Source organism: Rhinolophus ferrumequinum, chromosome 24 (genome assembly GCF_004115265.2).
Source record: "Rhinolophus ferrumequinum isolate MPI-CBG mRhiFer1 chromosome 24, mRhiFer1_v1.p, whole genome shotgun sequence".
In the NCBI taxonomy this organism is placed as follows: domain Eukaryota; kingdom Metazoa; phylum Chordata; class Mammalia; order Chiroptera; family Rhinolophidae; genus Rhinolophus; species Rhinolophus ferrumequinum.
Window position 1 is genome coordinate 27890607 of NC_046307.1, and position 22055 is coordinate 27912661.

The 22055-nt window shown below is 42.3% G+C and overlaps 1 long non-coding RNA gene across 3 annotated transcripts in view; it reads left to right on the top strand.

Annotated features, from left to right (window-relative positions):
* The window catches only part of LOC117016670 (uncharacterized), a 56592-nt gene extending 44954 nt beyond the window's left edge, over positions 1 to 11638 (top strand). For 2 of the 3 annotated variants that reach the window (XR_004421945.1, XR_004421943.1), the window contains exons 3-4: positions 5623 to 5711; positions 10527 to 11638. This is a non-coding gene — a long non-coding RNA (uncharacterized LOC117016670). The remainder of the gene's footprint in view (positions 1 to 5622; positions 5712 to 10526) is intronic. The other variant, XR_004421944.1, reaches the window with a different exon arrangement.
* Positions 11639 to 22055: the final 10417 nt, after the last annotated feature.

Here is a 22055-nt window from a genome sequence, read left to right on the forward strand (position 1 = left end):
GCATAAACGAGCCTGTTGCCGGTGGTAAATTGGACACTGGTAGTATATGGTATGCAGTGGCAAATGAGTTACTTATATGATCACCTGCAGTCCCCTGGAACCAAGTACCTATGGAAGACAAGGAAAGCATGTCACTGCTGCCGTAGAAGACTGAATAAAGGACACAAGGGCTGTGGACTTGGTTAGCTATGTCGCAGACACCACTGAATTTGGAGAAAGAAAATAATGAGCATAGGGCTTGTAATTCTTAGCTCAATGTCTAAGTAAAGAAATACAAAGCTTCTATGACTTCCCGGAAAGAAAACCTTACCATTTGTAGCCAAAGGGTCTAGGTTTTTGAAGATCAAACCCAAATTCCAATCCTTTGGGTGGCTGAAGTACGATACAAGTGGAATTCCTATCCTCACAGGGTCTCTTTTGTTAAATTTAGGCATCGAATAGACAGAGTGTCATCCTGAAAAATTAAGATGGGGATAGATGGGCAGATTCCAATAAAGCCGAGTGCCTTGAGGCTCCAAATTTTGCTAAACCTCCTTGGTCAGTAGCAGTGACCTTCCGTATTTGAGACGTCTAGTTTCCCTGCCTGAAGGACCTGTAACGACCTCTCTTGAGGTGGTAGCCTTATAGCAGAATGGCGATTCTCCTCATGACCTACGTCCTACCGCTATCATTGCTTACAGACCTAACACAGACTCAGTCTTGGCAGGCTCTAGGGGGTCAGGTGCAAAGTGTAATCGTGGGGAAGTATCATAAACGCCAACGTTTTTGGAAGATTTTGTCAGAATCCTAGGGGATGTGTAAGGGATTGAATCTGTGTGGGTGAGGGTACGAGGGATCTTGTGCTAGATTCAGCCAAATTTATTGGTGTGTGTCCAGAAGGCAGAAACTTTGTATTTAATGTGGGTGGAATCAGGGAAGTACCAGATCTAGTGTGAGATGGACCTGAGTCATAATCCACTTTTCTAACTGGTAGACCACAGTGGCATCAAGCATTTCTAGGAATTAGTGTTAGTTCAGTAATTTCCAAAGCTATATGATTTCATTTTACACAGAAGTGGCAAAGAACCTATTTATGTGGTGTGTGTACACACATACTCACAATGCATGTTAGTTTATTCATGGAAAAGAGTCTGGAAAGCCCAACACCAAAATGTTTAATTGGGTGTTTACTTTGGGGTTGGGATTTGATGGTGGTGGTGGCGCCAATAAGTAGATGAGTAGATTTTGCCTTTTAAATTTCTTTATTGTTTAACTTTGTTATAATGAGCAAATATAAAGCTATATTTGAGAAAAATAAAAACACTTCAAGAATAATATCACAATTTTGGAGAATACAAATAGGGCAAAGGAAAATGTACATTATATGTACTTCTCTAGTCAAATGTAATTAATTTTTTTATTTTTCAATTACAGTTGACATACAATATTATATTAGTTTCAGGTGTATAGCATAGTGGTTAGACATTTTTATAACTGACAAAGTGATCCCCTGGGTAAGCCTAGTATCCACCTGGCGCCATACATATTTACTACAATATTATTGACTATATTCCCTATGCTGTACTATGTATCCCTACTATTTTGTAACTGCCGATTTGTACTTCTTAATCCCTTCACCCTTTTCACACAGCCCTCCAACCCCCCTCACTCCCAGCGGGCAACCAGCAGTTTATTCTCTATATCTATGAGTGTTATGTTTTATTTGTTCATTTATTTTATTTTTTTAAGATTCTATATATAAGTGAAATCATATTGTATTTTTTTTCTCTGTCTGACTTATTTCACTTAGCATAATATCCTCTAGTTCCATCCATGTTGTTGCAAATGGTAAGATTTCATTCTTTTTTATGGCGAAGTACTATTCCACTGTATATGTATCATGTCTTCTTTATCTAGTCGTCTATTGATGGACACTTAGGTTGCTTCCATATCTTGGCCATTATAAATAATGCTGCATTGAGTGGAATTCACAAGAGATTTTTTTATGAGAAACGCATGGTCAGTAGTGTCCAATGTTGAAGCAAGGCAGGAATGAATGAGGAAAGGTTTTGTTGAGAAAAGTATTTTGGGTTTGGGGATTAGGATCACTGGTGACGTTATAGTATGCAGATCACAAACTCTTATCTCGTCACCCTTAGATTATGGGAATCTGTAAAAAGCAAAAAATAAGACTTAATTTCTTTGGTTAGCATAAATGGTGGTTAAGTACTTAGCTCAGCCCTTCATTCATTCATTCATTCAATTAATGTTTAATGAATATTTACTACGGGCCAGGTGTGGTTGTAAAATCTGTGGATCGAACAGTGACTAAAACAGATAGGGTTTGTGCTTTCATGGACCTTATAGTCAATCTGGGGTGGGCCAGGTAGTAGTAAACAAAAACATCTGAGAGTGACAGGGGCTGTGAGGCAATTCAAGGCTGATGATCTGATAGACAGTGATGGGATGGCTCTTCAGGCAGGTGGGACAGGTAAGGCCTGCCCGAGGAAGGAAGTGGTACAAGCTGAAAGCTGAAGACAAGAAAAGCCAATACTGATGACGACGAGGAGGAGGAGGATTCCCGGCTTCTTCTTTTTTTTTCCGGTTCTCCTTCTTTCCACTTCAACTGTTCACTTGCCCTACACACCGTCCCATCTCATCACATCCCTTTCCTGCTTGAAACCCTTCCATGCTTCCCTGAGTGACTTTGCAAGTTGTTATCTGGACTCAGACAGCAAAGGGAAGTGCGGCTTCTACGTTGCAAGCTGGCCGCGGCTCCAAGTGGTGCTGTAGAAAGCCATCCTTGCCGGAGGCAAAGGCATTTACGCCTTCCAGGGAGACAAATGATTAGAGACAGCAGGGGAGGTGCAGATGCAGACACAGAGGAGGGGGTGGGTAGGAGGCTAACTGCAACTTAATTTATTAGAAGAGGAAAGGCCTTTGAAAAGTGAATTAACGATATTTATAGCCTCCTCAGGTAAGTAGTTGTCGAGAGAGCTCACGGGTAATGAGGCCAAGGTTGGATTCCCATATGGACCAGAGAGCTTCCTGTGGAGAGACTATGCTGTTCACTCCCTGGTTATGAGACGTAGGCAAACAGATACCTCTCCGAACCTAGGTTTTCCAGTCTGAAAAATGGGCACATGCACCCCACCTACATGTCCCCTAAGTCATAAGGAACAAATGAAAAAGGATAGTAAAGTGCTTCTTAAAATTGTAAATTTGAAACATGATCTATTATGGTTCCTGATCACATCATTTTCATGGCCTAGGTACCCTCCTGTCTCACTTCTGCTGTGTATCAGCTGGGTAGCTCTCCTAGTGGAGATCCAGCCGCACTGTGAATTATTAAGACGGGATTAGAATGGTGTATCCTCTGTGTATCCTCTGTTTTGCGATTTGGATCTCTGGTGCAATTTGATTTAACAAGTGTCATTTACCTTGGGACTTTCTGAAAACTTTTCTTTCTCCGCTTCCTTTCCGACAAGACTTAAGGATTCTGCTTCCTATACATTTACTATGCAGACCAGTTTCAGTGTTTCTGTTTACTTCTGCTCAGTGCTGGCCCTGTGACTTGGGAAAGGTTTTGCATCTGTGTGGTTTCCACTCCTAGCTCCAACTTAAATCTACATAACATATGCAAAGGTTGCAGTAACCAGCTTAACTCCACCTTCTCATCCCAACGGATAAAGCTGAACCCAGTAGAAAATTCTACTACAGGCCGAAGCGATTTACATCCTGGTTCGAAAATATAAAACTTGAGACAAACAAACGCTCGATGCAGTAGTTTGCAATCGTTTCCAGCAGACTCTGCCCAGACGACCCTTCTCTCACTTGAGTAAATCTTCCTTCTCTATTTCTACCTGACTCTTGAATGCTTTCACAGTGCGAGCGAGCAGTCACAACATGTATGCTCCTTATAAACCAGCCAGTAGTCCTTGAATAGGCCCATTATATTGAGTCAAGAAGATTATTTTTATAAAATGAATACAAAATATGTTCTCAAGTGTTGGCCTAGTCTACCCACTCCTGGCTAAATCTTTTTTCTTACTTATTTTGATGTTGGTTATATGTACTCAAGTGGCTTCTAACCACTAACTACTAGTGTGGGTTTCCTGTTTCCTCCCCAAGAATGAGTCCTAGGTCTAGTGACCTCTGTTTTTTGTTTTTTTTTTTGTCTTTTTTGTCTGATCTCCAGAGAACTAGAAAATAGGTCATTTGGCATCCACTACCTAGTGATGGCAGCTATATAGCATATGTGCCTCCCCTCCAATTCCTTGTTCACCTTGGACACTGCTAATTGATTACTGCGCTGTCTCCTACTGACGTGGCTTAACAGCTCTGTCTAATATGGGTAACCACTGGCCACATGTGGCTATGAGCATTTGAAATGTGGCAAGCCCAAATTACGTATGCTGTGCAGGTAAAATATACACCAGATCGGGAAGATCTCACAAAAGAAAAACAAGTCAACTTTCCCAATCATTTTTTATATTTATTACAAGTCAAAACAATAATAGTTTGCATATAGTGGGTTAAATAAAATATACTATTAAAATTAACTTTACCTGTCTCTTTTAACTTTTTTAAAGTGACTACTAGAAAATGTGAAAAATTTGTGGCTCATGTTCTATTTGTGGCTCATGTTCTATTTCTACCAGACAGTGCTGCGGTCAAATCATTCTTAAGACGATTCTCTTGTCAATCAATTACCAATGAACCAGAAATAAAAGCAGTAGTATTTTATGGGTGTGGGAGCGAGGTCCACACAGTTTGAATCTTCAATCTTAGCATGAAAAAAAGAATCTTCCAGTTTATCTAGATTAGTGGTTCCCAAATGTGGGAACCCTGGGATCTTAAAATGTGAAATTATAGATTTCCAGGTTCCACCCCCGGAGATTCTTATTTAATAGGTTTGTGGGGGGCAGATTGTGTATTTCATAAGCAGCCTAAGAGATTCTGAGATGCAGCCAGGTTTGAGAAGCCCAGAGCGAGGACTTTTTTTACATTTCCATGAAAGGACTTTCCTGGACTGACAAGTTGTTATTGGCAGAGCTAGGAGCAGAGCGCATGTTCCGCGTGGATTATATTTTGTACTATTGCGACCTAAGAGTCTTCACAGAACTCTGGATGGAATGAGGAACTCAAGCTGCACGCATCTCAGCAGGCAGGCACGGCTCTTCCTTATTTGGAGAAAGCCCGATTTCGCTCAGCAGCCCCCTCTGCTGTGAAAAATCCCTAGCACAGCCTGACAGCTGGTTTTGGGGAAGGGAGCACTGAGGGGAAGGAACACAGAAGGATGTAGCATAAAGGACAGTTCCACGGGAGAACCTGTTTGCAAGCAGGCAGTGGTTCAGAAGGAAATGCTGCAGTCTAAGACCCTTAGAGCCAGAAGGGCCTGTAGAGGTCGTCACCTGTGTGTCCCCCGGTTGGAGGAGGAAATGTGGACAAACCATTTCACTTCTCTGGGCCTCAGTTTTCTCATCTGAACAAGGAGGAGAATGACATGCTGTATAGCCCTCCCTCCTTGGGGACTATTGTAACAGTCTAATAGATAACGGGAAAGTTGTTACCAATATCTTGGATAGAGCCAGACTTTGACTCGGGTTTCCCGGTTAATCGAGGTGTATTATCTAATTTCAGCTAACAAAGGAGAGATGTGTTCAGCTGCTTCCAGAGGGACAGGGACAGGAAGCACTTACAAGGGAGGTTGAGGCTGGCCTCATGCCTAGGTGAGTTGAAGCCAGGTAGCTGCCCTCTTATTTGTACATTCATTCATTACTTGTTTATTCTGCTTATGTTTATTGAGCACCTCTTAGTATGTGATTGAAACTGTGTAGGACCTGCTGATACTAAATCAAATTAGACATGGTCCTCATTATGTGTATGGTTCTTGCTGTGTTTCCCTGCATATTTCCTTTGAAATATCCTCAGCTAGCTGTCACAGCGCACAAGTAACGTCACTGGGTGAAATAATGATGGCTGCCATTTATTGGGAGTTAGCTGCGTGCCAGGCTCAGGGGTAGGCACAGCCCATGTACTACTTCAGAGCACAGAAGAAGTAGATCTAGAAAGATCTAGTAAATTTCCCAAGGTAACAGTGTAGTAGGTGGTGGACTTGGTTAGACTCATGCCCACTCTTTAAAGCACAATGAAAAGCACTTCCTACTGGTGAAAGCATAGGGTGGATATCAAGCCCTCGGCAAAATGTGTATTTCCTCGTGCATATTCATCTACATGTTATTACGCACGAAAGATAACCTAAAATTTTCAACCTTTATTTAAATAAATTGTATTACAATAATTTTGAAGAATAGTTAATGATCTGAGAAAGTACCATAGATAAAATACCACTTCATAATAAGAAGATAAAATCGGTTTGGTACTAATTTTGTAAAATGTCCACTCACACCTCTAAATATGAAAAAAAAAGGATAGGGAGCAGTTCACTATTGTTTTCAACATTGTTGTTGGGCAGTAGTATTTTGGGAGAGTCTTATTTCTTTGAACTTTTTGAGTATTCCATACTTTCTGCAATTCTTCTTCTTCTTTTTTTTTTAATCTGCCCCCTGACATTTTATTATGACAATTTTCAAACCTATAGAAAATTTGGAAGAATTTTAGAATGCTTATCCGTATACCTACCCCTAGATTCCACAATTTTACTACACTTGCTTTATTGCATACTATAAGTAAAATAAGACCGGGTCTTATATTAATTTTTGCTCCAAAAGACACATTAGAGCTGATGGTCTGGCTAGGTCTTTTTTTCGGGGAAACACGGTATCTATCCATTCCTCTATTTAGTCCATCTTAATTTTTGATGCATTTCAAAGGAAGTTGTTGACATCAATACACTTCATCATGAGTATTGTTAAACTTCAATATTTCTTTGTGTACTTTTTTTTTCTTATGAGCTAAGATTTACTTACAATGAAATGCACAAATTCATGTACCATGCGGTGGGTTCTGACAAATCCTGATTGAGATACAGAACATTGTCATCATCCCAGAAAGTTCCCTCATTCCAGCCAATCCCCATCCCAAAAGCAACTTCTGCTCTAATTTTGTTTTCCTGGAATAGATTAGTTTTGCTTGTTATAGAATTTCATGTACGTGGAATCATATGGTATGATGATACAGTTTTGTAGTACCTTTGTGTAACTTTTCTTTTATTCAACATAATGTTTTTGAGGTCTGCCCATTCTGTTGTCAGTATCAGTAGTTTGTTTCTTTTGCTGGGGCTGGTATGAATAGGCCACTGTTTGTATTTCCATCCTCCTATCATGGATACCTGGGCTAGTTCCAGTTTTTGGTTATCATAAATAAAGCTGTTAGGAACATTCTTATGCAAATCTTTTTGTGGGCATCTGTTCTTCTCTTGGGTAAATACTCGGGTGTAGGATTTCTGGATCCTAGGGTTTTGTAAGACACTGCCAGGCTCTATCCCAAACTGACTGTACCATTTTATACTCTCGCCAACAATGTAAGCAAGTTCTTGTTACTCCACAGGCTTGCCAGTATTTGTTGGTGTCTGTAAAATTTTAGCCATTCCGATGGGTATGTATCATTGTGGACCACACACTTTTTATAATCAGAAAAAAATGTCTTATTAAAAAATAAATAAAACTGAAATGATGCCAAGGAAGAGAGAGAGAAAGAAAAACTATTGGAAGTAAATTGGATAAAATTAACGGTGCTCTACTCTGGGTGAATTATGAATGGGTTTCTTTCTTGTCTTACTTTGCTGTAGTTTCCAAATTGTCCAATGTAAACTTGTATTCTTTTTGTTATGGAAGAAACCATATCTTAATTGTTTAAAAAAGTACCCATGAGTTAATACATTAATCTAAGAGAATCTAGTGATATTTTAGTGGTCCGTGACTTTATATGATAGCTTCAAAAGTGGTGTGTTTTGACAGACTATATTTATTTGGGCCTTACTAGAGTAAATACTCTATGAAATTGAGCAAGCTGCCTCCTCCGTCTTCAGTTTCTTCCTCTTTTTCATAAGCAGATTGTAATATGTACTAAGTCCTCTATCAGAAAGAAAATGTGTGCAAAACAGATAGGCATTGGAGGAAATGAGAGATAGGACAAGTAAGCTTTGATGGGGAACAGAGACTTACTGGAAACTTAGGGGCTTCAAGCTGAGTAGAAGAGCCATTTGCCATGAGACTCATAGAAGAGGTCCAGGCCCACAGGCAGACCGCAGGATGTAGTAAGGATAATGTGAGCTTCAGGGTCACCTCGTCCTGGATTCAAATCCAGACACGACCCTCTTCTTGATCTGTGATCTTAGGCAAGTACGTTAATCTCTCTGAGTCTCAGTTTCTGCATTTGCTAAATGAAGATAATAGTCTCTTATAATCCTCTTGGCTGTGTGTGTGTGTATTTTAAATCAGATAGTATTTACAGACATTATCATTTGCAGTTGTACCTGTGGTAGTCTTTTGCTTTGTAATGTAGTAGACAAAAGACAACACTGATGGAGAGAGACTTCAAATAGAGGGAAATAAAAGGGGACCAGAGACAGAGTTAGAAATCAACATTGTGAGGGCTTATGTCAACGCTAGAGATGATCTCATCAAAACTTTCATTTTACAGAGAAGAATAAGTGAAGTCCAGGATTGATTCTCCATGGAGACGGTGGCAGGGCCAGTGTGGGAACCCAGGGGCTTTATTTTCCAGTCATACCATAAGACTTCAGCTAACTTCACAATTTGACCTTAGCCTGATGTCAGTCAGATGAAAGGAAATTTTCCTTGCACATCCAGTACCACTTGGCTCGGAGCTTTCAAATGCTGTGACCAGCAAGAGAACAGAAACAAATGCAGGAGACCCGTCAATGGAAGATTTCATTCTTCTCTTTAATTCTAAATTTTACAAGCTCAAGCAATAGGCACAAAAATCACGTTGATCAGCTTAGCTCCATCTTGGAGCTATTTGTTGCATTTGAGTGATTCTTCTCAGCTCAGGCACCAACTTCCCTGGACAGTACATACTGCCCACCGAGGGATTTTCTGCACATTAATTTCATCCATGAGAAGGTTCCCATTGTCCTGGGTTGCAGGCTAGAGACTTACTGTCTGACAATTGTGTGATGTTTTCTGTCACTTTCAAAGGAGAACAAGTACCCTTACACACCCATTTGCCCAGATCAGTTTCTTTCAAGGTTGTTTACCAGTAGTTGGGGGGCATTCGCTTGCTTCTCTGCTTAATTGAAGAGAAAAGGTTTCTTTCTACAAAGTTAAAAATTAAGAGCTTAGAAACCCTCCTTTCAAACCTTCAGTTTTTTGGTCGGTAGAAGGATTACAGCAATCTCTTGGGTGGCTTTACTGGCTGAGAAAAAGGAAAAAGAAAAGAAAAGAGAAATCAAGATCCAGCTTGAATCTTCTCTTGCTCTTTGACCTGAATGTCTATGAAAAGTCTTTTCTGCCTTCACACCACATCCCTCCCTGACTTTGCAAAGGGGTGCTCTGAGCCAGTATTCTGGGCCCCGGAGATCTTGAAACAGGAAATAACTTTACTCTGGGAAGGCTGTTTTCACAGGAGGATTTCCACTCCAGCCTCATTCAAAAAAATAATGAACCTCTTGTGAACTAATCTCTTAGGAAATGTCTTAGTCTAGTTTTCTAAGATGTTTTTGGATCGTGGTTATAGGAGTGAGAGGACTTTGTGATGCTAGGAAGGCCGACTCTGGATCCATCTTTTCTTGTATATCTCTTAGGATCAGTGTTTGCTTCACGGGGGAAGGAACAATTTCTACCAAGCTCCTTCAACCCAAGGAATAGAAAACAGAAGGAATATTGATGCATTCTTGTGCTTTCCAACACAAGTGTATTTCATAGAGTCCTTACTGCTATACAGAAATTCTTGGAAAGCAAAATGTAAGAGAGCATTGTTTATAGAAAAGTCCTTTCTTCCTTTGGCTAAGGGCTCCTTGTTCTTCTGCTGTCTCCACTTCCTCCCTGGTGTGCTATGTTTATACAACAAAATCAACATTGTACTCCACTCACTAACATTTACTAAGGTAGGGAAGATGGAGTCAGGGCCCAAAGGCAATGTGATGGAATAGAAAGGCCTAGAACTCAGTCTGGTGGCATCAATTCAGGCTCTGGTTTTGCTAATGACTTCTTAGATCTCAGCATCACCTGTCATATCTCAGAAAAAGATTTGACGTGTTAAATGCAGGAGACGTGTAATACAGTTCAAGCACAGAGTTAGCATCTGGTAAATCCTAGCTGTAGTTAGCATGAAAGTTTGTTCCACATAATACTTTCTTTCTCAATAGATGTGTGTGGCAGGGGGACTGGACTCCCCTAAGAGCATGCGGGAGATGGCTGCTGAAACGGGGGCAGGAGATAGGAAGAACCGCACCGTATTTGTTGAGGACAAATGTTGGCTAATTCTTTTCCTGAGGGCTGACTCAGTGAGGGATGTAGCAGAAATGTGGTAAGACTTTGAGTAAGACAGATTTGGGCTGTATTCTCTTGATATTAGTTGTGTAATATTCTGTAAGTTACTTAAAAATATCTCTCTTGCAGGTTTAGGAGAGTGACTCAAGTTTTCTGTGCCCTTCCCCTCCTTCCACACCAATGCTGAGAGAACTAGACGAGTACCACTGGAAATGACTCCATTTTCTGTGTGAAACCAGCCCCGAAGAAGCAATTAAAGCAGCCTGAAGGTGTTGGCAGAAGCCTAAGAACCTTTACGTGTGTGTTATTTGGGGCTGCTAACCTTCCCCACCCTTGGACTCTTCTCGTCACAGATTGGCTCCAGGTATACGCTGCACTGAAGAGAACGGCTCTCACTGGTTCCTAGTTGTTACTTTGGGGTAAAAGTGGACCATCGATTTTGAGACTAGTCTGTTTGACACTGTGTCTACAGTTGGCCCAAATGAACTGATAAATAAGTGAAAAATTCATTCCACGGCCTCATTGTTGAGTCTATGGAAAGCCTGTCCAAGCAATCTGGCTGGTTTTCATCGAGGAACCTATAGAATATTTTGACATGTGGATACTGACTTCATGTCTAGATATATGCATGTTTGTGTAAGTGTGTTTGTATTTATGGGAGAGAGAACGAGAGAGAAAGAGAGAGAGAGAGAGAGAGAGAGAGAGAGAGAGAGAGAGAGAGATTAAAACCATGATGCTGATCAATGAGGATAGACACTTAGAAAAATAAACCAGTCAAAAGCTCCAGTAGAAATCTGTTTGCTTGACTGACCTCTCCTGCATTAATGTAACTTAAAAAAAAAAAAACATCATGAAAACATGTTGGCTTAATGAACAGGACCTGTGATAAATCCTAACGCTTTAGGAGGAAAACGAAACAAGGAGAAGATTCAGCGTCAGGGCTGAGGATATTCCACACCTCCTTTTTCAGGGAGTTATTACAAGAAGGGTATCTACTTAAGGTAGATGTCGCTCTTTTGGTCCAGGGCCATTGCATAATTTTTTTTCTGGACTTACAGACTCTTTCAATTAGTCCTTCATATTCTTTTATTGTGTAAAAAATATATAACATAGCAGTTATCATTTTTCAGTGCACAATTCAGTGGCATTATCAGCACATTCATATTGTTGTGCTATCATCACCACCTTCCATCTCCAGAACTTTTTCATCTTCCCAACTGAAACTTGGTACCCTTTCAATCCTTCATTTTTTTTTTTTAAGATTTTTTATTGGGGAGGGGGAACAGGACTTTATTGGGGTACAGTGTGTACTTCCAGGACTTTTTTTCCAAGTCAGTTGTTGTCCTTTCAATCTTAGTTGTGGAGGGTGCCGTTCAGCTTCAAGTTGTTGTCCTTTCAGTCTTAGTTGTGGAGGGCACAGCTCAGCTCCTGGTTCAGTTGCCGTTGCTAGTTGCAGGGGGCACAGCCCACCATCGCTTGCGGGAGTCGAACTGGCAACCTTGTGGTTGAGAGGATGCGCTCCAACCAACTGAGCCATCCGGGAGCTCAGAGGCAGCTCAGCTCAAGGTGCCGTGTTCAATCTTAGTTGCAGGGGGCGCTGCCCACCATCCCTTGCAGGACTCAAGGAGTTGAACCGGCAACCTTGTGGTTGAGAGCCCACTGGCCCACGTGGGAATCGAACCGGTAGCCTTTGGAGTTAGGAGCACGGAGCTCCAACCGCCTGAGCCACCAGGTCGGCCCTCAATCCTTCATTTTTAAGGGACGGCAAATTACAGATTTTGGAACTATCGATACTTTATTCACATGAGGAGTTATTGCAGGAAGTAGCACACCCTTTATATTTCCTGGTTCATTTACTCCGAGTCTTGTCCTCAGATCTTACCGACTGCTCTCCTTTTGTGGTAGAGGAGAATATTGTCCCCCTGAAGATGTCCGTGTCCTAATCCCTGGGATCTATGACTGTGTTACCTCACATGGCAAAATGGGACTTTGAGATGTGATGAAGCTGAGAATCTTGAAATAGGGAGATGACCCTGGGTTATCTGGGCGGGCCCAACATAATTACAAGGTTCTTAAAAGGGGAAGAGGGAGGCAAGAGTGAAAAAAAGAGGATGAGATTAAGAGAACAGAGTGATGAGAAAGGGAGCATGAACCAACGAATGCGGATAGCCTCCAGAAGCTCGGATAGGCCAAGAATGGGTTCTCCCCTCGAGTCTCCAGAAAGAACGCAGCCTTCTTGACACCTTGACGTTAGCCTATAAGACTCATTTTGGACTTCTGATCTCTAGACCTATATGATAATCAATGTGTGTAGTTTTAAACCACTACGTTTGTGGTAATTTGTTATAGTAGCAATAGGAAACTCCAATACATTTGTCTTTTTGCTTCGTCTGTTTTAAGCTCAGGGGTTTCTTATATTGAGTTTCGTCTGGGGGGTTCGGGAAAGTGTGAATTTTTCCAGGACACAGAATTGTGTTTTCCCCAGAAGCCCTGCCCGCCCCATGTCATCAGACTGTGTCTGAACTTTTTCAACGGACTGTAACTTACATTTAATTCACCTCTATTTTCTCACCCCCCAGCACCAGGACGGGTATACTATATGTCTAGCATTCAATCTGGGAGACCCTAAACTTGGCTCAGGCTGTTTCTGCAAACAGGGCAACTTTCAGGAGAGGGGGTCATTCCATTACTTAGTACATTTACAGATGTGTAACCACTTTGTCTACGGTAAGACTGGTTGTTACCAAGTGATGGTAGTATATTCGCATGTGCTGTGTACTAAACTGTAAGGTACATGATTTTTCTGAGACCCCAATAAAAGGCATACATGTTCTACACAGGAGTCTTTCTTACATTCGAAAGAAAATCTTTGACAATTCTAAGCTCTCACTGTTTACCGACTCTTGTGCATGTCAGAAACCATAATCCTTATCTTATTTGCTGGATAATTCCCTTTGAGAACAGAGGCTGACATTTTCCAAGCTTTCAGACTTTGTTCTGTGGCCTCCCTCTCCAGTCTGCTGGGAAGACAGAGGTTAGAGCCAAGTGGGTTGAGGAGTAAACAGCTACTCGTCTTTGCAATTAAAAAACTGTGAGCACGAGAATGGGAACTCCAGGTTCTTTGTCTTCTTGCCCTCAGACCAGTGAAGAACTGACTCTCATTTATCCAATTTTTAGAGATCCTCATAAAAGTGAATCTCCTTAAAACAAATTATTTTTGAGGTGCTAGCTCCACATGTCTGTTTTGTGTTAGAAATGAGCTATCTGAGGAATAGCAAGTTGAACCTCTTTAAAACGGCTTCTAAGGTCCTCCATGACTAGACTGCCCCCTTTCCCTACCCGTCCAGCCTTATCTCTCACCATGTTGCCTCCCGATCTGCCAGTCATTGTGAATTTGTTTAGTGCATTTGTTTAGTTCTCCTAACATTCTGAGTCTCCAGGTGTGTCTTAGCTTGCACCTGGACTCAGCCTGAATGATGCTTTCTTCTCTCCCTGGGCCCCGATCTTGGCCTTGCTGACTCCTACACAGGCCTCGGCTGAGAGGCTGCTTCTTCCTCCGCTTGGTGGCCCCTAATCCCATGCCGCTCTGCACAGCTTCCCTGCCACACAGCTCTTACGCACTGTATCACCGATGCCCATTTGCTGGTCTTTCTCCCTCATTAGACTAGAAGGTGCCAAGACACTATGTTCCATGGGGCCTGTGCCTTTTCTGTTCATTGTTTTCCCCACTATGCCCGGCACTTCCTTAGAGCAGACTGGCACTCTGCCTGCAGGCCAAATCTACCTCAGTCAGCCTTTTACGTGCCACCATTTGTTTTAATTGCACAGTTGTACATGACCGAGCAAATGGTGGACGGGTACCTGTAATCAAACAGTCCGGAGATTTTAAGCACTTTCGTTCATTCCTGGAGCAGTCACTGAGCCTTGGCAATAGGCAATTTAAATTCTGGACAACGAGTTTTTAAGCCGCTCCAATGACTACATTTTGAGAAGAGCGGAAAAACCCCGACCCTTTGATAATTAGACTGAATCAGTTTTCATAATTCTCCTTTATGCACTAGAATGGTTAGCAAACTTCATTATCAGCAGCCTGATGAGAAAGCTTTTAGCTACTAATATAGATCGTGTGAGTAATTTCGATTTGCAACCAAACTATGGCCGCTCTGTACAGCAGTGTTTCTGAGACAAGATGATCTTACGGTTTCATCATTGTAAATAATTTCAAAGTAGGCCCAGGAGAATGCATACAATTAGCATCTCGTCCATGTACGTTTGATCCAGAGAAAAGACAGCTGATTGGCACCGTTGAAAGCAGCCACCATAAACCCTTGTAACCCAGGACGCCTGCACTTGATGAACTTGTAAATTGATATATTTTTTTTCTTCCCCATCTCTCTACCTGGAACATTGCCAGAATCTAAAAGACTCTTACTAATTAAAGGGAATGTATCTTTAAGAAATTTCCAGAAAAGACGTGTGTCTTGTTATCTGACAGAGCATCCTGGGTTTTCCCTTTTGTAACACTCATAAATTACTCCTTCAGTGTCTAACCCACAGTGGACTGAAAACTCCGTCAAGGCAGAGATCGTTTCTCTCTTTGCCACCGAATCCCCAGCACACAAAGTAGACACTTCATACATATTTGTTGGATGGATGGAGGACATGGATGAATAAACTTCCGTAGTGATATATTGGTGCGTGCACATTTTTATATTTGGCAGCTCAGCCTAACCCTGTTCTGAGTTAGAATTCTATGGCTTGTCTGGACAATTGTTTTGCATTCTGTTTCAATTATGATGGCTACATAATAAAGCACCCCAAAACTTAAGACTTAACCCTCGACAACATTACAGACACACATTTGTAGTCTGAACAGGGCTCCATGGAGAAATTATTTGTGCTGCACTTGATGAGGGCTGGGACATGTTGGAGGCCGGAGAGTGAGAGTATCTGAAAGCTACTCCCAGCTTTGGCTAAGCATCTGGAACAGCTGGGGCTGGATCAGCCAGGCCTCCTTAGACATCGCTCTCTAGCTCTGCGTGGTCTATGTAAATCCAGCATGGTGGCTTCTGGGTAATTGGACTTTGTCCATGATAGCTCAGGGCTCCAGGGATGTGTGTTCTAAAGAGAGAGAAAACGCCAAGTAAAAGTTGTATTGCTTTTTCTGACCCAGCCACAGAAGTCTCCTGCTATCACTTCTCCTGCATTCTATCCCATTGAAGAAGTCACTAAGGCCAGCCTATAATCAAGGGGATGTTGAATTAGACTCAAAAATTTCATGGGAGAAGTGTCAGTGAACTTGCAAACGTGTTTTAAAACCATCACTCACCCAATCACTGTTCTGGAAGTTTTGAAAAAATCAATAAAGTCAAAATCAATAAAGTTGAGACTGGAACGCTTAGTCGGAGTGATACAAGATCTTCTGCAGAGAAGTAGAACTTGAATATCATTGTCACTTACTATATACAGGGATGAAGATGAATTTGAATGAGGACCATTCTCACTCCGGTGTGACGGAAAGTATTATAATTTCTCCAAAGGATAGAATATTGGGGTGCATTCCTGTTCTTTAAATGGGTGCAAGTGGAACTCTTAAAAGGGAGAGGAGGTGTAACAGGCAATATCACTGTAGACATTGGTAGGCAAATGATTTTCTGTCACCTCATTGCTTCCCCCTGTGCCCCGGTTTGTTCCCATAGGCGACGCTTCAGGAAGGCTGCTCAATGACCGTCCCCTGACCCTCCAGTGACACTTTTCAGACATTTTCTTCCCCAGCTTCTCCCACAATTATGTAAAGTATCATTTGTATAATAAACAATAACTTTCTTTCTGTTTCCTAAACACTTAATAATTTTCCTATTACTGGAATAGTGATAATGGTTCTGTTATCGGACTGAATTCTGACCGATGGAGAAAAACCCCAAATCATATTATTTTATAAAAGTTCTTATTTTTGAGTAAATATAGCTTGAGTGGTTTGTTTGCAATACGAAGCCTGAACTTTATATAGTTGGCAGCTATAAACCACATATATGGGACCTTTTAAAGGTTCCACCATATGATCTCACTTATTTGCGGATTCTAAAGAAAAGAATAAGTGAATGAACTAATCAGAAACAGTTTTGTAGACAAAGAGGAAAAACTGAGGGTTGCTAGATGGGCGGGAGGGGTGGGGGGTGGGGGGGAGGGTGAGGGGATTGGAGGGCAGTCGGTGACCACAGGATGGCCACGGGTTTGAAAATTAATCTGGGGAACGTAATTTGGTGGTTACCAGAGGGTAAGGGGGTTGAGGGGTGGGGGATGAGGGTGAGAGGGATCAAATGTATGGTGATGGAAGGGGAACTGACTCTGGGTGGTGAACACACAGTGTGATTTATGGATGATGTGATACAGAATTGCACACCTGAAATCTATGTAATTTTACTAACAATTGTCACCCCAATAAATTAAAAAATAAAATTAAAAAAAAAAAGAATAAAATCTTGCCACTTGTGACAACACGGATGGACCTAGAGGATATTATGCTAAGTGAAATAAATCAGATACATAAAAACAAAAAACAAAAAACAAAAAAACCAAAAAAAAAAACACCAAAAAAAAAAAAAACCAAAAGGTTCCAATGGTTCTCCCAGAATACTTTGCATTGACCTCTATTAAAACATCACTCAAAGATGGATAAAATGCAGGTTAATAATATGGAGTACAATATATATTTTTCTTCTTCTAGACCAGGGGTTGGCAAACTTTTTCTGAAAGAGGCCAGATGGTAAACATTCCAGGCTTCGAGGGTCCCTATTGCAAGGACTCAAATGTGCTGTTATTAGGTTGGTGTACATGTAATTAATTGCTGTTTTTGCAATTATTTTTAACCTTTTAAACTGCAATTACTTTTACACCAACGTAATATATGGTAGTCCCCACTTATCTGTGGTTTCAGGTCCCTTCGGTCAACTGACTGAAGTCCAAAACTATGAAATGGAAAATTCCAGAAGTAAACAACTTGTAAGTTTTAAATGGCGCACAGTTCTGAGTAGCGTGATGAAATCTCGCCCCGTCTCGCGGGAGTCCTCCCGACCTCCAGCGCTCTCCACGCTGTATACCCGCCTCACCGTTAGTCGTTTAGTAGCCATCTTGGTTATCAGGTCGACTGTTCCAGAATCGCAGTACTTGTGTTCAAATAATAGTAGCCTAACGCTACATCACGATGCCGACGTCGTTCACCTCGTTCCATCTCGTCACTTTGGCATTGTATCATTTCACATCTTCACAAGAAGAAAGGTGAGTACAGAACAATAAGATATTTTGAGAGAGAGAGAAAGAGAGAGACTGTGTTCCCACAACTTGTTACAGTATATTGTTATAATTGTTCTATTTTATTAGTTATTGTGAATCTTTTACTGTGCCTAATTTATAAATTAAACTGTATCTATCATAAGTATGTATGTACAGGAGGAAACATAGTGTATCTAGAGTTTGATACTGTCTTTGGTTTCAGGCATTTACTGGGGGTCTTGGAACGGATCCCCCTTGGATAAGTGGGAACTACTCAGTTGACCCTTGAATCATGTCGGGGGTTAGGGCAGATGTGTGAATTTGCTGACTTCTTTTTTTTCCTTCTCTGAGCTTCTAAATATGGTGAGTTTCTTCTGAGTCCCTGAAAATGAGCCAGCTGCTCACAAAGTATTTAAAGAGTAAAGGAGCATTTCTCAATTCTGACAGTCTTCTCCTAAAGAGAGGAATACGGATTAAGGAGCTCCTGAGTTTACGTACCACAGGTGTGTGATTCACGGACCCTTGCTCTTTGAACACCCAATGAGGTAGAGCTGAGAAGAGTTGAGATTAAGTGACGGGACCAGATCCTGCTACAATCTGCTCATTCTCCAAACGTGGGGATGCAGGAAAGGGTTGTGTGTAAGAACGTAGGTGTTAGAGGAAGGGTTTCTTCTAGCTCTTCAGTTTATTAACTGTGTGAACTTTATGCCAGAGCTCGCTGTCCTGAAGCCTCAGGTTCCTTGTCCCTAAAACAGAGGTAACAACAGCATCTACCTGGTAGGACGGAGGGTAGTGTGGAGTCGTGGTTAGGAACAGGAGTGCGGGATTGGACTGCCCTGGTCCCACAGCCGGCTCTGCCACCTCCTAGCTCTCTGTGAGTTTGGGCAAGTTCACTTCTCTGAGCCCCAGCTGCCCCATATGGAGACTGAAGCTAACAAAATGACCTGCCTCATAGGGCTGCTATAGTAACTTAATAAATTAAGAGAAATAAAGAACTGAGGACGGTGCCTGGCATTAAGCAGAGCTCAGTGAATGTTACTGCTTCCCGTTGTTATTAGAAGCAGGCATGAAACGGGGGGAGCCAATGTCAAAAGCCTAAGTTGGCCTTTGGTAGGTGCCCAGCATCAGGGTGGGTGCAAAGGAGATGCCTGGTACAGGGCTGTCTTACATGGCACGAGTTCTCTGGCTGGAAATGGTCACTGAACAGATATCTATACCTTACTTACAGACTGATGCTCAGAACCCAGTCATTGAAGACTGAATTCATTAGACTATGACAGTATGTTTTGGTTATCCATTGCTACATTGAGAACTCCCCCTAAAATTAGTGACTTAAATAACAATCATTTATTTTTCAATGATTCTTTGGGTTGACAGGGCAGTTTTGGTTTACAGGGTCTTGAGGGAGGCTGCAGTCATCTGAGGGGCTCAATTGGGTGGGATGGCCAAGACAGCTCAGTCCCATGGTGCAGAGTGAGTGCTGGCTGTGGGCCGGGAGCTCAGCTGGGGGTGCCAGAGCACCTTGGGTCGCTTCCACATGTCCTTTCTGTGTGGCTTTGGTTGCTTACAGCTTGTGGCTGGGTTCCAGTGGTAGGAAGTAGAAGCTGCTAGTCCCAAGATCTGGGCTCAGACGTTCCAGAATGTCACTTCTGCAGCCTTTCTACTGCTCAAACCAGTCACAGGGTAGCCCAGATTTAAACGGAGGAGAAATAAACTTCATCTTTTGATATGAAGAGTAGTAATCGGGGATAGGCAGTCTTTGGAGACTAGCTATCTGTATTAATAATCTATTACTGTGTCACAAATTACGCCAAAACATAGCCACTTAAAACAATGAACATTTATTATTTCACATGGTTTCTGAAGGGTAAGGATCTGGGAATGGTTCTGATTTCAGAGCCTCTGATGATGTTGTAACAGTTTCTGAAGTATCCACTTCTAAGCTTCCTCATGTGGCTATTGGCAGGAGGCATCCGTTTCTTACCACAGGGTTCTCTCCATAGGGCTGCTCATGATATGGTTTCCCCCAGTAGGAGTGATCTAAGAAAAGATAGAGAGAGGGAGAGGGAATACGAGAAGGAGAAGCAAAGTGAGAGAGAGTAAGAATGAGAGAGAGAGAGAGAGAGAGAAGAGCTTGACACAGGAGCCACATCTTTTCTAATTGAATTGTGGAAGTGACATACTATCACTTCTGCTATATACTGTTGGTCATAGAGAGCAAACTTGGTGCATTACAGGAGAGGATTACAACAGGGTGATCACTGGAGGTCATTTGAGAGGCTGCCTATAACACTGCTGCCGAGTGCTGCTGTGCTGCCCGAGAGGCTTCTTGGGAGCGCGTTACATGTGCAGATTTCTTGGCTAAGATTCTGATGTGGCCCACACTTTGGGAGACTGACTATATCAACGCTTTCATCTTATCGACAGTCTGATATCCAAAGGGCAGCTAGTTTTCTCTCTGCTGCGAGCACACATTTACATTCTAGTGTGAGTAGGTGGGTGTTTCTCCTCTTCTTCTGGTAGGTTTTCTTTGCACTGAAAAGGGTTGTTTGGAGCCAAGGTCACTGACGGGTATATGGGTTTTCAGTTTGGGGCTCTTCAGTGAACTCTACCTGTTTTTTATTTTTCCTAAGCTACAGATCCCTGCTATTGAGCAGACTCCATGTTCTCAAAGGTAAGGGTCTATTTTCAGCGGTTATTTACTTGCATATACTCATCATGCATCTGTACATCAATGATGTCACCACCACCAGATTTTGTGAGCATCCCCAGTAAGACACTGTGGGGACAGAGTCTCGGAGCAGATTCCAGGCTGTCGGCCTCACGTGGAAAGGTGCTGGCTCAGGTAGTAGATGGCCGTCAGCTGTGACTACTTGGCCATCAGCTGTTACCGGTTAGTCATTGGCCACTGATATAACTGCCATGGCTATGCTGGGGGAGGGGGGGGTTGGTTGGTTGGCAGAAAAACGGACGGCGGATTGTGCATCGTGTGGAGCCTGCTTCCTGTGTCTCCAACCCGGCCGCCAGCGAGACTACAGTGGTATGAACCCCCCGTCCATGGCTGTGTTGGTGTTCCTTTTTGGCCTCACCATATCCTGTATTCTTATGCGGGGAGCGGGACTAGAGACCCCGCATGACAGACACTACGTTCCTACACTTCTGGTTTGACTCTTATCACCACGGGGGAGCCCTCCAAATGTATTTGGATTTGTCCCTCCATCCTTTCCTCCTCCTTTTCCCTCCGTCCCTTCTGTTCAACAAAATGCCTGCATAGGAGTCACCTTTTGGGACTTCTGCTTTGCTGACAGTGATCCTCTTCAGTGTCCCCACTAATTGCGTTTAAAGCACACAGCCCTATGTACACCTTAAACTAATAAAATATTGACTATCAGCTGTAACAGAAACAAAATTAACAGTAAATTAACAAACAAACAAACCCATAAACCACATAGCCCTGACCATTTTTAGCATATTGGATCCCTGTGGACACCTGACTCAAGCTGGGCAATCTCTTCCTTCCCTGGGATTTGGATCAAAGAGGAGACAACAAGAGATTTTTTTTTGCATGGCTGTACTCCTGCCCTGTAGGTACAGAAATTGTGGTGGAACTGAGTCCATCCACTAGCAGCCTTCCCTTTTCCTGTGTAGACTGATAACAGAAAAGTTAGTCTGTAGTGATTAAAAGGCAAAGCAGATGTAGGGAGGAACTGGAATGCATTATGGGAGAGAGTGACCTTGAATTCCAGGTGACTTTGCATTTTTTATATTGGTCTCTACCTGGGTCTTACCTTGGATTCCATGAGCTTCCCATGTGCTTATCATACATACCTCACCCCCCCTCGGCACCCCCGCCCCCCCGCCCCCGGCCCTTTCAATTTAGGCCAGCTCCCATAGATTCCTGTTACTTGATTATTAATACCGTCTGGCACTGTGGCTATACCCTTAACCTGGTGAGTTCAGACATTGGAAGAGAAGATGCTTACTGAAGACCACCTGCAGAGCAATAGATGCACAGACATAAGGTGTTGGGAGCGCAGAGGAACGATTTCCCACTCCGCTTGGGAGTGCTCGCACAGGTTTTACTCATCTGAGCTGGTTTTTAAAGGATGTTAGGCATTTACTAGGAATGACAAGGACCTATCTAAGTCTGGTGTGGCCAAGCCGGGGTGTAAACGTGTAGCGAGAGCCACTGTAGAAACTGGAGGTGTAAATTGATGCCAGAAAAGCCAAAGCTTTCTTATGCCAAGCTAAAAATAACAAAGCATATTTTAAAAAGAGAAATGAAGATAATCTCAAAGCATAATTTGGAAACAATTGGTCTGGGATATCTCCTCATTATGGATTCATTTGCCATGCACTGTAATAGAGCTAGTCCTTGCAAATGCA